Genomic DNA, 15,971 nt, shown 5'->3' on the forward strand with positions numbered 1-15,971 from the left:
AAGGAAAGGAAAGGAAAGGAAAGGAAAGGAAAGGAAAGGAAAGGAAAGGAAAGGAAAGGAAAGGAAAGGAAAGGAAAGGAAAGGAAAGGAAAGGAAAGGAAAGGAAAGGAAAGGAAAGGAAAGGAAAGGAAAGGAAAGGAAAGGAAAGGAAAGGAAAGGAAAGGAAAGGAAAGGAAAGGAAAGGAAAGGAAAGGAAAAGAAAAGAAAAGAAAAGAAAAGAAAAGAAAAGAAAAGAAAAGAAAAGAAAAGAAAAGAAAAGAAAAGAAAAGAAAAGAAAAGAAAAGAAAAGAAAAGAAAAGAAAAGAAAAGAAAAGAAAAGAAGGAAGGAAGGAAGGAAGGAAGAGAGAAGGAAAGAAAGAAGGAAAGAAGGAAAGAAGGAAAGAAAGAAAGAAAGAAAGAAAGAAAGAAAGAAAGAAAGAAAGAAAGAAAGAAAGAAAGAAAGAAAGAAAGAAAGAAAGAGAGAAAGAGAGAAAGAGAGAAAGAGAGAAAGAGAGAAAGAAAGAAAGAAAAGTTTTCTATCACCCTCAGCAGCTGCTTGTAGAACCATGATGATTAACTTGTAGTGATGACAGGGAAGGAGAGAAGAACAAGGTCACATCTTTCAGCAGCAGCTTATGAGGTCTGCTGACCTATATGTGTTAAAATACACTTAAATAAAGTGTTGTTTGATCTCTCCCTCTGCATGAAGAACTGAGCAACTAGAAGAGCAAGCTATGCTCACAGAGTCTGCTAACAAACTGCCCTGTCCTGGAAAACATGCTACTTTTAAGAGCAAGACAACATGGAGACAATTCTACAATAAAACAGACTTGAGGAACACCAGGAAGGATTTATGCATCATCCTAAGTGAAGATGCGATGCAAAATTAAATCTATTAAAAAGAATATATTAGCACTGCAAATAATGCTGTTTCTTTTGCCTTCGAATATCCTAATTTGGAAGGGACCCACAAGAGTCACTGAGTCCAACTCCCATCTCTACATAGCACCACCCAAAATTCAAACCCTACGTCTGAGAGCATTGTCCAAATGCTCCTTGAACTCCAGCAAACTGGGGCTGTGCCCACTGCCCTGGGCAGCCTGTGCCGTGCCCACCACCCTCTGGTGAAGAACCTTTCCCTAACCCCCACCTGACCCTCCCCTGACACAGCTTTAAGTTTCCTACATCTTTACTATTTAACTAATACTTGTGTTTCAATATGCCTGCTATGAGCACAATAATGTGTATGCATATTTTCTTTTCTTACTTTATCAGATGGAATATTCCAGATAGTTAAGTTTCCAAGAAATCTCCACTTCAAAGGGAGTGCCTCCTTCTTACCAAGAGATCTGTACTTACCATGGCCAGATTCAAACCCAGATGATGGAATGCAGTTTTACAACTTTCACTTTGTTGTAATACTTCACATGATACTTAGCTTTTGCAAGGGTAAGGCAAATATGTGTTGTTTTTCCTGATTTTTTATATGGTGTGATTATCAGATATTTTACTTGTAAGCAAGACTTTGAAAGGTAGCAATCTTAAAAATAGTTTTGAATTTAAAAAATCCAGTAGCTCAGCAGACTTGTCTTCTCAGAGACAGCCTCTTGGTAAGGAATGGGAAGAGCAAGACTGACAGTTTTTCAAGGCTGCACGAAATAAAAGACTTTTTATTCTTATTCCCTGTTAATGAATGAATAGATTGCAAATATGAATTGACAGCTGGGCCCTAGGAATACAATAAGAATATTAAATAGCAAGTTGTTCTTCCCCATTCTTTCTGCAGCATACCCCCTTCAATGCTTTCATCTATTCATTTCATCTTTTAAGAGGGAGAAAAATGCAGTAAGATAAGCAGCAGCCTTCCAGCAGTTAAAGTATTTTGTCTTTCAGTAATATACAGTTAATGTATAATTTGAACAAGGAGAGAAAGGTGATGGTCCCAAGTACTAACAAAGCCTCACTGTGGAACTTCCCTTAAGTATTTTGGGGCATGTCATCAAGATAATGAACACTTCTGTTAACCAACAGAGTAGTTACAATCTTGTATTCCTGGAGCTTGCACGTGGACTTATCTCGGCCAACAGAGAAAAAACTGGCTAATCAAAACAGTTAGCATTAACTAGTCTGGCTGTCTTAATATATCATCTTTATTGCTTCTTTTAAGTAACTTCCTGCAGAGGGTTTGGTTTTGGTTGTGTTGCTCTATAAAGCTCAGTCATACTTTACTGCCAATTTTAGCCACATATAAGCCGATCAGGTTGTCAGTAAAACATAAGTTTCTCTATGACCAACCACTATACATTTAGACACTCCATCTTTGCAGGAGCAACTAGAAGTCCACCACAGCTGGACTCAAATTTAGAAGGGGGATCAGCCTCAAAATGAAGATGATTACTAAAAACAAAACTAGAATGTACATCTAAAGATAAATGGAGGGCACAATTTTGAAGGTGTAGAATCACCATTAAGGAAGACATGAAGTGCGCATAAACATATGCCAGTATAAAGGTGTTGAGCCTATCAAAACTAATAACATATCCCTTTCCACATGCAGGAGGCACAGGAAGCCCATTCGGAGAAAATTAAGCCAGGCAATTGCATTCATTTTTCTCTTCTGTGTTCAGAGCCGAAGATCTGGGGGAATTTCCCACTCCCGACCACTTGTCACTTATGAGGCATTCATCACAGAAGTTGCTTCAAGCTTCTTGAAGATGTTGCAGTTTCAACGTGATCAGATATTGTTGTAGAGGCACCCAGATGAAATGCTAGTTGACTTACTGATGGACTGCAGTGTGTGAACCCTCTCTTGAAACTGCTTTGGTATTAAAGATGGTGCAATGATGACAGAGAGCTCTGTGGAACTGTCGTCTCCATGAATACTAATAGCAAAATAAAAATAAAAAAAATAAAAAAAAGAAAGCCAAAGTTTGGGAAGTGCTTGGGGAATTTACTTCTGGCCATAGTTGGAGGCAGGATAGTGAGGGGTGGCCCTGTGCTCTGACTCTGTACAGCCAGTCTAACATTTTTATGATCTCAGTTATGAACAAAACATACTCGTTTTTTCTGTTACAGTAAGGTGATTAAAATTTTGACCACTGAGAAATGTATATGAAGAATTCTTCTTTCTGTACAAAATTATAATGGGGCCAAAATCATAAGCCAAATGACATTTTCACAACTCACTTTTTAGTTAGTGATCACACTTTTTTAGATGCATAGTGCAACATAGGGTAAAGTCAGCTCAGGACTTCACAGTGTGTACTATCAGTTCTGAGAAGGAAGAAATTAAAGCTGCACACAATAGACTTCCTGCTGGGAAGCTGAGAGGGGAGGGGAACTCAGCATCCCAAAGGATGTGCTGGTAACAACCCCAAACTAAACCAAGAGATGTGAGTCACTGAAGTTGCAAAGTTACACGACAAAATCCAGGAAGCCAGATTCAAAATAGGAACATAAGGGAAGGGGGGGAGAAATAACAAGAAGAAAAATAAATCATTTAAAGTAAGAAAGATAACTTGGAGAAAGTTACCTGGAGCTGAAAATCCCTAGCAGTAGCCTTACCACCAGCCTTTCAGGCAGGCATACATTTGTGTGAGCCTCAAAAGAGGCAATACAGCATGCCACCAGCATCTCAGAACCAGCACTCTCCTTTACAGGGCTAACACTGTGCATACAGGCACAGGTGTGCAGTGAGTTAAATTGGGAAGGGCTCATTATAAATTAAGCCTTGCTGCAACCACACTTGTGGCTCCAACTAGCCTTTGGATTTTGCTGCAGAGCAGAGTTTGAGGATCAGGCGTTGCTCTACAGTCTGCACTCTCCGAACGCATGGGGTGTAGCTCCAAGATGGGGAAGCCTGAAGGAGGGGAAAGCAAAGCAGCTAAGAAGGAACCTTATCTTAAAATATGATCTAGAATTGTAGGCTTTTTTGTTGTTGTTAACATTTTTCAGCCTTGTAATTGTAATTACTGCTCATCTCCATTAAACTGTACTTCCCTTGACCCAGATGCTTGACCAGTGACTAGCAGATCTACGTGATGCTGAGAAATATGAGCTGTATTTCTCTTGGAATAGAAAGTGTGCATACAGTTTGCATTCAGGCACTACTTGTAAACTTGTCCCCTAAAATCTAACTGAGATGACAAGTTTCTTCTGCCAGACTACAGAAGCTAGCATCGTTCCCTTCAGAAAGCATGTGCCCAAGGAAAGGCAACAGAACTGGTGGAGAGTCTGGAGCACAAGTCTTATGGGGAGCAGCTGAGGAAACTGGATTGTTTCAACTGGAGAAGAGAAGACTCAAGGAAGACGTTATTGCCCTCTACAACTACCTGAAGGGAGGTTGGAGTGAGGTGGGAGTCAGCCTCTTCTCCCAGGTAACAGAGACAGGACGAGAGGCCTTAAGATGCACCAGGGGAGATTCAGGCTGGATATTAGGAAAATTTTCTTCTCAGCAAGAGTGGTGCTGCAGAGTCACAGGCTGCCCAGGGAGGTGGTGCAGTCAGCGTCCCTGCAGGTGTCCAAGAACCACATGGATGTGGCACTGAGGGACGTGGTCAGTGGGCATGGTGGGGGTGGGCTGATGGTCGGACTAGGTGATCTTAGAGGTCTTTTCCAACCTTAATGATTCTATGATGCTACAATTTAGGATGTGGTTTCACAGCAGTTTTAGCATCGCCTAGGTTCCAGTGCTCCTGCCACCTCCACTGTAGCCCATTCCCAATCATTTCGCTAGCACCGCCACACCAGCACAAGGGGCCGTCCAGCTGCAAACCAAGCAGCTTTCTGTGTGGGATTGGAGCAAGCCCACCTTGGGGCTCAGCGTGGAGCGATGACCCGACCCTCCATTGACAAACTGCAGAAGGAAGCAACAGCCACGCCAGAAAGCGTTCCGCCCGCTGTGAGCACGAGGCGATGTGTCAGCCCCGCCGCCTCGGAATGCAGTACGCGGTAAAGCAGCGCGTGCCATTTCCAAAAAGGGAAAGGGCGTGCGAGCGGTGCGATTCCAGGAAGGTCTAATTAGAGACAAAGGAAAGCTGAAACGCTTAGGCAGAGCTATAGAATAGCTTAGCTAGCTGAAGCCCCGAGAAACGCTAACAGAACATAGACAAAACCAAACAAGAATTCAGCAGACGCATCTGTTATAAGCTCCCGAGGCGGAGCTGCGCTTGTTTTCTGTCTCTACTCGTTCTGCGTTTCATGCAAAACCCCTGTGGGGTGAGATCCCCGACAGCAACCGGCCGACACACGAAACCCCGCCTCTTCCAACGCGCTCCTCACCCGTCCCCTGAGCGGGGCGCTAAGGGAACCACGCTCCCGCCCGCAGCCCCGCCCCGCCCGCGGGCTGAGGGCCGGGCGCGAGGCGGAGCAACAACCCCCCCGCCCCTCCGAGCGCGGGAGCGCGCTGGGCGGGGAAAGCGCATTCCTGCGCCCGGCCCTCACAGTCCCCACCCCCCGGCTCGCGGGGCGGGGCTAGCCTCGTTCCCACCCCGCTAAGTCCATATAAAGGCCGCGAGCGCCCCCCGCCCCCTCTTTTCCTGTGGAGCGGTGGCGGCGGCGGTAAGGGGTCGGCAGGGCGGATGAGCGCGGCGCTGTGCGAGTAGAGCTGAGGGGCACCTGGGCTTGTTGGTTCGCTCTTGGACGTCCGGGGGGCACCGCGTCGCGATGCCGCGTGTTTGTTTGAAGCTGGAGCAAGCGGTGAGGCTCGCTCCGTGGCGCGGCACATCCAGGGTGCGGGCGCTGCGGGGCGGCAGCCGCCGTGAGGCCGCGGCCCGGGGGTAAAGCGCCGCGGCGGCGAAGGGACTGAGGGGCAAACTGCAGGTCCCGGCGTGCCCCGCGCCCCGCGGGAAGGGAGGCGGGAAAGCGATGGGTCTGGCTCCCTGCCGGAAGCGGCGCGGGGCACGCTGGGAGGTGTAGTTTATGAAGGTGGCGGCCGCGTGGGCGGCGGGGTCCCATTTTGCCCTGGTGCGGGCGGTGCCCGGCGGGGCTCTGCGTGGCCCGCGCCATTTTGAGCTGAGGTCGGCGGCCGTGGCACTGCTCTCGGGGGCTGCTGGGCGAGCGCTGCTCGCCTGCACCGGCAGCCGTGAGGCGTTATGGATAGAAACTGCCCCTTCCTAGAACGGGGCAGTCCTTTGATGCATTTAATTGTCAGTTAAATTATCGATTCTCACGCTGATACATACATCGACGGGAGAGAGGTGTTCTAATACGAGGTTAGGGCGTCTACGAAGAAGACAATGGCCCTTTTACTTCGACACAGGGTTGTGTGCCACGTGAATCACCAGATTAACGCTTTAATCGCTGAGGCTTGCATTTCTTGCAAGGCAATGAGAGCAGAATGAAAGAAGCTTTATGGAAATACATACGTTTTTTTAATCTTTAGCCTGAGACACTCCTTTCTCTGTGGGAATCCTGTTAGCATTGAGCAGTAGTTGTCCTGGAAGAGCAGGAATCAAAAGAGTAGCGAAGTTGTAGGCTTATCTGCAAGCAGCAATTAGGTGGCTGTATTCAGGTAAGAGGCAATCGCTCTGCCTTGAGACGGCTCGTCTAATGATATCCTGAGTCAGGTGTTAGGTTATTGAGCAGTGAAGTTCTTGTATCTTTACTAGCTGTTAGTACACCATGGTTATTGGGTGCAATAAATATACATCAATTGCTTTGATCTGAAACAAAGCCAAGTTTAGTAATCTGTCACAGAGTGCGGCCTTTATTTCATCTACACGGTGTGTAGTAATAAACGTTTTTGTTAGAAGAAGCTACGTGTTTGAAATGTATATAGCAAAACAAATATTTTCTTTGCCTTGTGAGCGAATATAACTTGTTTCCTTATTACTTAAATGACTGTATTTCTTGCTGCCTTCTGAAAAAAACTGCAAACTAAGGCTCGAGTACTTCACATTTGATTGCTTCCGTGACTTCAGAAAGTCTTAATGTATGTTATTAAGGGGCCTAGTGCTAAGTATCTGCTTGTTGCAAGTGGTAAGCTTGTCTGCTGTTTATTTTTAGGTATGAAGGAGAAGCTTTCAGTGGTGTCCAATATGTTGTACAGAAGCATTAAGGTAATAGTAATTTTTTTCTCTAGGAGTAGCCCTGCATGTAAATGTTTCCATTTCAGTTTCCACACTTCTGTCTGATGAAAGTATGGAATGTGTAATGTGCCAGAGATTGTTGTCTTTGTATGGCTTTTGAATGGAACAAAACAGAAAAATAGTTGCAGGACATTGCGTTTTCATGGTCACCTTCAAACTGTGAGTAATTATGTGAGCTAAGACCAGTGCTGAGGTCACATGTTTTTAATTATCATCTTTTCTGTACCACTTCATTAAGTGTGAGGGCCTACATGTTAGATCAGTTGATTAACTTGCACCACCCTTGAGATCAGTGTAATTTACTACAAGTTAACTGTCTTGTATGGGGCATGTATTGGAGCTAATGTGAACCCACATAAATGGCCATATTTGAATTTAACTACTGATTCTTTAAACTATGGACAGTAGAATACTAAAGTTAGAAGGAACGTACAAATATTAGTACTGACATTGTGAATAAATGTGTAACGTAAAACAGAAGTTTAAATGACTTGGTTCTTCATCCTAGAAAAATGATCTAAAATGATTTCAGGCCACCTTTTTTCTACTGTATATAGAATTTCAACTTGCAAGTTCTTGGCAGACAATTGTAGACTAATATTGATATTTTTTTTTGTATGAAAAGAAATTTTAGTTCCTGCTTATCACTTCCTGACATGGTATTGTGTGAGATAATGCTTAGACCATTGTAACAGATTTTTTACTTGATCTCATTTTTGCTTAATTTTGATTTTAGCCCATCATGGAAGCACCATCGGAACTAGAGGAGTATTTGGTACACACAAGTGGATTTTCCTGAAAGCTGTGTATGTTTTGAATGATCTGTGGGGATAAATTGACTTGTTAAATGGCTTAGCAACATACTTGTAATCAAATTAGTAACATTGTAATTAGCTTTAAAAATGAGATATTAGTGTATTTCAGGCATGTTATTTGACATGATCCATGTTGAAATGTGTAGGCTAGGAGGGTGGGTGAATAGTTTCAGTTATTTCAAACTGCTTGTGAGGGAGCTGGTAAAATATGTCTAAGATTTACATCGTAAATGTGACAGATTACCTCAAGGTGACTTATAATTATCTGTCAGTGTACACTGTATCAGAAAATTAGTGTAAGAGCTGAGGTGAAGAAAATGAAGTTGACAGCTGGAAGTTCTTTGTCAGTATGAACAGACAAATCTAGTTCCAAGTTTCCTATTAAAACGTATTACTCATTTTTTAAGAGTGTAGTCTGTATTTTCACTTTTTGGAAATGCTAAGAAACAATATTAGGATCTGTTCAATTCAACACGTCAAACTCAAATGCGTACAACCAGTGGCTGTGTCTGGAAAGGAAAAATGGGGAGGAAGGGCGATCCACATGACTAAAACTTGGTCATCCCAAGTGGGTTCTGTTACTGAATTGAACTTATTCTAATTGCTTTATTCCTATCTAGGATGGCGTATCAACAGTTTTTAATAATGGAAAAAAGTTGAGCATTGTGATGAAAGATGTCCTGGCAACTGTACTACAACAGATAGAGGTAATACTTAGTGTTAAACTGCTGAAACCTTTTGTTGATGTATTCCATATTAAAACTATGCATATGTCCTTTCCAGTACAATTACTTAAGTGGTGGATTGTGATGAAGTTGCCATACCTGATTTGTTGATGAGAAACTTCATACGGATCTGGCTTCTGAGATAAAACCACTTTTCTTTCAAAAGTCATTTAATCTTTCTGTCACTCACTCTTCCAGTTAGTTTTACTTCTATGCTGTTCTCATATACAAGCTCAATATTGTGAATAAGGCTTTTGGTGCACTACTGAAACTTGGCTTATGGACATGCTGTTGCCCAGCAAATGGTAGCACTTTAAAGACAAGAGAGGACAAGCTTAGATCCCTGTAATTTGAGGTAGCTTGTCTTGGAGCATAAAAGTGAGAAACTCACCAAGTTCTGAAAGTTTAGAAATAGCTGATGACACTTGCACTATGACTTTTTCAGAAAGCACTGTTAACTTAGGATGCATTCTGATGCAGATAGTAAGAATTGCTAAAGTTAATGATTAGAGGTGAATTGTAATGAATTAAAGCTGTTTCAGCTCTAGTGTTAAACTAATTCGGAAGGGCTAGTCTAAATATACCTGCAGCAGGCAAAAAGTGTGCACAAGAACACTCATTGTGCCTTAGGTGTATTGGTAGCTCTTTGTTCAAGGTCTTCATTCTTCACATTTTTCTGAATGTAATCTTTCTCAATGAAATGTGGGTTTTGAACCACTATTTCTGTACAAGTTCAGTTTTTATTTTAAAAATCAATCTGGTACTGTGAGGTTCTAATTTTGTTGTCCAACTGCACGTCTGTAATTTTATTTCACTCCTTCCTAAAGAAATGCATTTAAAGACTGCTGCTAACAATTTCTTTTAAAGAATGGGTTTTGTCCCAATGTGTAGAGTTTAAACATAGGAGTGAAGCTTTCTGTGTGGAAGTGCTACCTGTAAAATAATGCTTTGTTTAGACAGGAGTCTGAAGGAAAGCTGAAAGTAGCAAGCCTTGTTAATAAAACTAATTGGTGCAATTTTTGTCTTTGCAGGGATGCTTGAAGGCTGCTTCTTTGAAGGTATGACTTCAATAATGATAGAATCAAATTGTAAAAATGCATGTCTGACTTGGGATTATATTATTGTGCCATGGTAGGTAAAACATTAAAAAGATGATAGATTTGGTAGTTCTTTCAGGCCTTGAAAACTTGGCAAGCTAGGTTTGAATGACTGTATTTAAAACTGCATTATCATGTCAGCCCCGTTCAAAAGTACAAGGTGACATGTAAGCAATTACTGCAGATGGCATATCTGAAATACAGTAGAGTTTGTGTATGTGCATCATGGGAAATGCTGAAATTTTTCATCATCTATATTGGCCTTAATGGTAGGTTTTATCAGTTCCAGCTCGAAATACCGTGCTTAATTTTCATGTTGCTTCAGGTGTCCTACATAGAATAGGTTTTTTAATATAATGCATGTTGGTAGATTGGAGTTTTTAATGTGTTGATACAAGCTGAGAACCATATTCTCACTATCGTTTTCAGAAATTAAGCTTTTGATTATGGTAGAGAGAGACCTAGACTTAACAGATTAGTTGTCTGTCACAGCTTATAGCAAAGTTAAGTAGTGTCCAGGTAAGACATGTAAAAAAATCTTACTTTGATGTGAGAACCCTTGTAGGTAAAGTTCTGTGGAGCTTAATAAGTACTGGTATTATTCCACCACGTGCTTAGTAATGTATGATAGACCAAATAGTAAGTTGTGTTTTGAGTGATGGAAGAAAACATTTCTGAGCTAATAAATGTCTCTTTTCCAGCAGGAAAATGGTCACAACTGTACAAACAAATGCTTTAATTTGTTCAGGTATGTAATTAGAAAGCTTCCAAGCGTTTTATGAATAAGTCTGAAGTAAGTCTGTGTTTACAAGTTAGAAATTTTTAGGACTATGATTGTTGCTAATGCACTTCAATAGCTGATACAGTAGGTTTGTACAGTAGCTTACTACTTACTGTGTATATGTACTAAGTATAAGATCGCTTACTACCCAAGGGACTGCATGTGCCATAGTTGTGCTTAACTTTTGCTAACCTTAAAATCTGCCTGTGAACTTTTAAATACCTTATTTATGTGTGATAAGACAAAGAATGCTCAGTCTTTTCATTGCAGTCAGCAACACTATCAAAAAAGAAAAGCACATCATGTATTAGATTTGCTTTTGTGGTGCGGTCTCTGCATCTCATCTATGATGATCCTATCCCGAACCTGAATTCTTTGCTGAAAAACCTACTACGGATCCGGCATCTGAGATGAGATGAGAAGACTAGATTTAAACTTACTGAAAAGTATTACAAGTTCTGTGCAGTTTTAGGTGCTTTTGCAAAGAAAAAGAAAAGTAAAAAGTATACAATTCTGTGCTTATTTGCAAGTTTAAGTTTCTTCCTCAAATGAACCATTTTATTTAGACCTTGTTCTCCTTTTTCCAGTGAGTTGGAACGTTTTTGTCAGTGCTGCTTGACAAATGTGGATGATCTGTAACTGGAAGAAAGTGTAACACCTGAAGAGATGTTCTCGCTTGGAGTGGGACCATGCTTTTAAAATCCTGCTGAAACAGTTGTTGAAATTGTTTAGCAGATACCGTTATCAAAAACTGCACGTGAACCAAAATTACTGTCTCTGCATACTTAAAATAATGCTTCTCTCAAAACATCAAACTGCCCCCTTTGGGAAGGATAACAGTGGCAGTAGGGAAATGAGTGGTGAGCTTCAATATATGAAAAAGAAACAGACTATTGGCCCTTAGAAAATGTAAGGGTATGCAGACTTTGATACTGAGCATCTGTAATAACTCAAAACAATGGAAGTTGCAGGTAGGCCATGCAGCATTGATACATAAATTCAAACTACTGAGTGCTCCTTGATGATGTCATGTGGGAGATTGAAGGAGGTAGATGAGGTGGTGTGGAAGCATCAACATGAAGCACCTGTAAAAAGAAACGCTTGAAATTTCAGGTGGCGTGAGGAAGTTGTGGTTACAGAAAAAGCATAGACTAAAGCTTTCATTTTCTTCTGCATCTAGATGGGGAGAGAAGGAAAAGGGAGTTTTCATGAGCTGCCAATTTAGCATGGAAAGACCAGTATCGGAACTGGAACTGTGCCCACTGAAGAAGACATTGGCAGTGTTATCTGTTCCCAGTGTGGGAGGAAAAGGAATAGAAACATTGGAAGTTTTGCTTGCCAGCAGTCACTAACCACACAGTAACATCTTAACATTGTATTTGTTGTATTAAGCAGATCATCTCTCTTCCACTGAGGAAGAGAGGGATTGTAAATTGGTTTTCTGAGTAAGTTGCCTTTAAAGACAAATTATGCACGGAAGATGCAATCCACCTTAAGGTGTGGCTCTTGTACTGCCTTCTCAGGAATGCTTTATAAAGGAGGGAATGTGACAACTGCGTGGTAGCCAATGATCAGTAGTGCTGTGGTTACTGAATGATTTTGGAATGTACCGAAATAAGGAAACAGCCCTGTAGTCTGCAGCCAAAAATGACAGCATTGGATGCTAGCAGTTAACTTTCTCTAGGGATCTGAAAGAACTTAATGAAATGCACTTATTTCTAAACACCAAATACTTGAAAGGCCCATTTTCCTACCAGTGCAGCACCGCAGAAGTGCAGAACACTAAGTAGCAGCATCTGAAGCATTGGGAAGATCAGAAATAAAGTGCCTGACTACAAAGCCATACAGTAATGATGTGACTGAACTCCAGGAGTGACTTGGCTTACTGCATAACCTCTGCTTTGGTTTTTCAGTAATAACCAGCTGCTTTGGCTGGTCAGAGGCTGCTTCTCAGTGAGTTAACTATGTAAATCAGTCTATTGAATGTATCATCAGAAGCTGCAGAATTTTACTACAGAAAACCTTCCCTTGGTGGCTTTAATCAGGATTTATTACATGTTAATGTTGCTGAGAAGGGTAGGTATTTGCTATGTTTTGTACATGCTCTTTCTTGAATAAAGACGAGGATGTGGAAAACTTAACTAGTTGTTCAACGTCAGTTCTGTAGTCACTTAAGGTGCTTCTTGACAGCTCTTATTTTGCAAGGGCTGCAAAGGCACTGTGGCCTTACTGTACTGGTACAGGGCATGCTGAACACGTGACATTCCACACACTGCTTGACTGGCTCCTGGACAATGTAAGCTCCACTGTTAGTTACATATTTCAGAAGCGCGGAGAGATCAGTCTCCCATCTTAGGTCCGCTACATTTTCAGCCCTTCTCAGTGGTGTGCACACCACTAAACAAGGGGTAACAGAAAGTAATTGGAACACACGAAGTTCTGTATGAAATCAGGAGGAACTTTACTGTGAAAGTGATAGAGCACTGGAACAGGCTGTCCGGAGAGATTGTGGTGTCTCCTCTGGAGTTTACCAAGATCTGCCTGTGCAACTTACTGTAGGGAACCTGCTTAAGTAGGGGTGGATCGGTCTTCATTTCCCAGAGGTCCCTTTCAACCCCTACAATTATCTGGCTTTTATTGAGTTGACGTTGACAATGTTTAGTGAAGCTGTTGAAGTGGTGAGTCAAAAGTTGACAGTCTTGGGACACTCAGCGTGTCTTCTGACGGGGAAGAAGTATGTTGAAAACCTGAAAAGGATAATAGGGCAGCAATATTTTGTAAGTAGTATATTAGCTATTCTGAAAGGATTTTTATGTGGCTTGTATAACAGTACATGGCAAGATTTTATTTGCAGTAAGTTTTGACTGTAACAGAGTCTTTGGCTGAAGCTGAAACAGCATCTGTAGCTTTTGAGGAGTTCCTAACATGTGGGCATCTAGTAAAACTGGTGAGGATGAGTTGCTCTTCTAATTTCTGACATTAAAAGGATGGTTTCATGATTATGGATGGTACTTGAATACCCAAAGAACTTCAATCTAAATCTGAAATACTGGGGATGTTCTAATCTAGGATTGGCAGTAATAGATAAAAAGGGCCAAAGAACTGTATTACGTTTGTGCTTGGGGTGGTGGAAGCCTGTTTCCAGAAGCTATTCCATCAGGAAAAGATGTGTCCAGAAAAAAGATGTGGCCAGTGATGAGCCTGGTAACTGCAAATCTTTTGATATAAACACTCACTGGAATGCAGAATATGGATAAGCAAAGAAAAATGTGCTTTAGAAAGTCTGGAACAAGTTTTTTTAACCATGAGACTACCTTACAATCTTCATAATGAGAGTGATGGTTATGATGTTGGACGCTAGCATCACAAATTTTAAAATGAGAGGTATAATATTAGTGAGCTTGCTCACAGTGGTAGGGGATAATGTTGCAATCCACTTGTAGATTTAGTTCTTGTATGGGTTTTTTTGCGTGATACTTCTATATGATTATGAAGTTGGCATGTAATGACTTTGGAAGGTATGTTAAAGTTCGGTTGTACAAAACACCTTGCTAGATTTAAAGCTTTGATTTCAGATGTTGCAGTAAATAGCGTGAAAGCCCTTTTGCCATTTGTATTATAAATAGTTGTTAAAATCTTGTGCTGTCACTAGTGTTTGATTTATCACATGGGTGTTGGGCTGTGATTCCCAAAATCAGTGGTTAGACAAACTGTCGTGGGGTATTGCTGTGTCAGTCTTAGTAACTGGGCAAAAGATCAGCATTCTCCTGAGTTAAAGGAGCGTTGTGTTTAATGAGCGTCTCGGAGCTTCAGGAAAGTTAGAAGAGTGGCTGTGCATAAATGCTTTGCTACCATTTAAGTGGGAAGTCTTAAAGCAGGACGTTGGAGAGTTTGTCTTGTTTGTGGTGACAGTATATCATAAATAGTTCCAAGTGAGCTGCAGTTACTTTTCCAAAGTACCCACCCTGCAGTGTGGGTTAAAAACGCAAGCAAACAAAGTGTGTATCCTGTCAAGCTAACCAGTCTACAGAGAAGTGTGCTGCCTGCTTTGGTGGCATTGCTGCCTTCTCTTTCAGGCAAACTCTTAATGGTACAAATATGCCACATAAACGTTGGTTATGAGTTGTACTGACAAGGATGGACGTTGCAATTGAATTAACAGCTGGTAAGTTACAAGTTCCAAAGGTGGAAGCTCAACAATGAGTTTTTGAGGAGAGAGACTCATTCACTTAAGACAGTTGACCTGTCACAGCACACTGAGCAATGTTAGACTTTGTCCAAGGAAAGGCTTTTTTTTGATGTTAAATAAACACTGAGTTTGGGATACCATTTTTTCCCACAGTTTCCACCCCTTCCCACAGTTGAGAGGACAATTTGAGTTGTAATGAATTAATTCAGCAGGTGAATATTACAGATGAGCGGAGTACACATGGAAGTCTATATATGCTGTGTGTTTGTATGTGGCCAGTGACTTGTATTCTGTGTACTTCTCATTAGAACCAGTATTAGAAGTATTCTTGCTTGTCTGTCATTAATTATCTGCTTTGCTTAGAGAATGTAAGCTGGAAAATTAAAATAATTCCGTTTTCTTTCAAACACAATGTGGCTTTTCAGCAGATAGTCAAGTTAGGCTATCAGGGCTGTGAAAACAGTACTGCTCAGCCACTGTATAAAACTTCCTGTAGGCTCTGCAAGACAAAGTAGTATCTTATGCTCAAAAGAATGACTGTATAGAGTAAGAGAAAATCTGCCTTGCTCAGTATTCTATCTGAGAGTGATCAGTATAAGAAACAGGAGGATAGAGATCTTTCCCAGTGGTTTGCTTGGGAATTTCCTAAGGAGTTACTCATTCTATGTGAGCATTACTTGGCAATTATGACCTATCTGTTTAAAAAGATGTGAAATGTGAATACCACATCAATTGTAAAATGCATGAAGTAGTGCATATGATTGCAACAGTAGGGAAATGGATGACGGGAGCTAGGGGAGGACTAAAGTAACAGCTTATTTGTTTTTCTTTGAAGATACTTTAATATTGGTCTTGTTTTCAGCTTTTATACTAAAGAAAAGTGTAATAACTGGAGACTGCCTGAGACAGTGTTGTTAGGTCAGCGTTACTGTTTGAACTACAGTGGAGATGAAAATTCAGTCTACTGATGTATGTTCTCACCTTCAGTAGCCCTGAGCCATACTTCAGGCTTGTAACAAGTCAGTACTATTTTTACTTAGGATTGAAGCTCCCTGTAACTGAAGGAACATTGTGTCAGCAATGACAGCACTAGTTTAAGGATTGTAGATAGAGAATTATTGCAGACTGACCTAAAGTAAACCTGAGTTATTTTGTGTATGTGCAAAGAAGGTAACAGATTAATAGACTCAAATGCTTAGACCTTATTTTGAAGCTGGTAGGCTGAGTGAAAAGTAAAGATTGTATTTTTAGATCATCTAAAGGTCATTGGAGAGGAAGAATATGCAGCTACAGTGTA

General features: G+C 41.3%; 1 long non-coding RNA gene and 2 other non-coding genes across 3 annotated transcripts; all 3 read left to right on the forward strand.

Annotated features, from left to right (window-relative positions):
* Positions 1-5,508: 5,508 nt before the first annotated feature.
* LOC100858295 lies at positions 5,509-12,626 on the forward strand. The gene is made up of 6 exons (XR_006939010.1): positions 5,509-5,538; positions 6,985-7,037; positions 8,503-8,589; positions 9,639-9,665; positions 10,409-10,452; positions 11,073-12,626. It is a non-coding gene; the product is annotated as an uncharacterized LOC100858295 (long non-coding RNA).
* LOC112532234 lies at positions 8,685-8,751 on the forward strand. Its single transcript, XR_003074691.2, has one exon. It is a non-coding gene; the product is annotated as a small nucleolar RNA SNORD50 (small nucleolar RNA).
* Positions 10,827-10,897, forward strand: LOC112532233. Its single transcript, XR_003074690.1, has one exon. It is a non-coding gene; the product is annotated as a small nucleolar RNA SNORD50 (small nucleolar RNA).
* Positions 12,627-15,971: the final 3,345 nt, after the last annotated feature.

Source organism: Gallus gallus, chromosome 3 (genome assembly GCF_016699485.2).
Source record: "Gallus gallus isolate bGalGal1 chromosome 3, bGalGal1.mat.broiler.GRCg7b, whole genome shotgun sequence".
NCBI classification, from domain to species: domain Eukaryota; kingdom Metazoa; phylum Chordata; class Aves; order Galliformes; family Phasianidae; genus Gallus; species Gallus gallus.